General features: G+C 43.2%; 1 protein-coding gene across 14 annotated transcripts in view; it reads left to right on the top strand.

The window, feature by feature from the left end:
• The window catches only part of atat1 (alpha tubulin acetyltransferase 1), a 23,852-nt gene that overhangs the window by 6,211 nt on the left and 15,837 nt on the right, over positions 1-1,804 (top strand). The window lies entirely within an intron of this gene.

The following is a 1,804-nucleotide window of genomic DNA, read 5'->3' as shown; positions in this document are numbered from 1 at the left end:
TAAAAAAAAAAAAGCACCCTCTCATGGTCCTAGGGACCAAAAAATGGTCCCGCCCGATCAGCGGGCGAAGCCGCTGCTGCACGCCGGAAATGAGGCTTCGTTTCCCGCAGGTCTCTCCAAGCAGCCCGCTGTTTTCCAGCAAGGATCAAATGTGGAGCAAGGGCGCCACCCGGTGGACAAATAAAAAAATTACAACTCTAAGGCCCAATGACCAAAACGAAACAGAAACATAAGTAAAGACCAAGACATTAACGGTAATAATTCTGCAGTGAAAAATAGCGTTTATAATGGAAGTCAATGGGACAATTTTTGTCCAAAGGCATAAAGGTGGATGCATTGCTGTAGCTTAGCCATTTTAGGCTAATTTAATGAATTTACACCACAATTAAACAAAAAAAGTAAAAAAAAAATTCTTTGACAAATTTGGCTTTAATCCACTCAACACAGTGAAAATGGTTTAAAACTAAAAATTCAAAAGACAATAAATGTCCTTAAGACCCTCCAGGGGTTAAGTCTGACCTCATTAGCTGTTTCCGGGTTCAAACTCAGCTTCAGGTCCCAAAGTCAAATGATCACTGCAGCATTACCGAGACTTAAATACTGTTTTAATTCTTTCATCTTTAATAAAATGATCAGCGTTGCTGCTTTACCAGGTGTAACAATGAAGTTTAACATCCAGGCTTCTATGAAAACAGAATTTATGAATTTTTACGGAGTTAGAAGTTAGCAGGAAGTTAGCTCGCTAGTTTCACTTCCAACATAAATGAAGAGAGAAAACTAAACAGCAGTGATGTTTGCAGGGTTACTGAAGTTGGGCTAGCTGGTATATAATGATGTGCTACATGATCGCTAGCTACACAGCTATGTTAGCATAACATAAACACAGTGAAGCTGGAGGATGAACGCTAACTCTTTCCAGTCTATAAAAGTTAATGTGAGGGTTCCTGATGATGAACCACTTCGTGTCCAGCGGCGGCGGTGACGAGAGTGATTCCCGGGGCTGCCTGCAGCGGCAGACCCAGAGCTGGTCCAGGGGCCAACCATGTGGCAAGCAGTGGCAACGCGGCAGGCGTGGAAGTGAGCCAGGGCTCACAGGCAGCTGGGCAGGCAGCCAGCTCACAGGACCACGCCGCCCTCGGGTGTGGCAGGACCCCCACCTTGACCTACGTCTCCAGCTTGGCAAGTCCCGCTGGCCCGCCAGCCTCCAGTCCTTCCCACGCACTGTCCACATTTACAATAATCACACGGTTGCTGTAACAGTACATTCAACGGCTGCAGCTCTCTCGCTGCCAGATGTACACATCACCACCAGAAACAACAACACAAGCAGAGCACAGGTTTTAAGCTGGCCAGGTGTGATTGTAGATGCCGTACAGGTGAGTCCATCTCACCTCCAAAATATGCAGTATCGCACACCGCTAGTTTTATCTATAGATCACTAAATTACAACAACAGTGACCTGGCAGTGAGACTGTCAGTCACAAGAATGGTGGACATAAAGCAATTTTCAAATTTAGAATAAATCAAATGACTCTATTAACATTTTTGGTTGTATTTATTATTACACCTTTTTTCAGTCCTCTTACATCTATGACAAAGTGTGTACAGCCTGTATTTGTACCTTACCTGTTTTTAACATGTGATGTCTGTGTGAAATACTGACATCACCATATCAAGGAGTTTATAACTTATTTATTTTTCTTTTCTGAAAGAAATGACAGAAACATTTACAATATGTGAAGTTACAGCACAGTTTCTCCAAATGTGTACTTGTCTTTCAGTGAGGGTGCTTTTACAGCATCAA

The sequence above is a fragment of the Haplochromis burtoni genome, unplaced genomic scaffold (genome assembly GCF_018398535.1).
Source record: "Haplochromis burtoni strain Fernald_Lab_line unplaced genomic scaffold, NCSU_Asbu1 Contig_711, whole genome shotgun sequence".
Lineage (NCBI taxonomy): Eukaryota > Metazoa > Chordata > Actinopteri > Cichliformes > Cichlidae > Haplochromis > Haplochromis burtoni.
The sequence above is the reverse complement of the archived record's forward strand: the minus strand, read 5'-3'. Positions and strand labels throughout refer to the sequence as shown.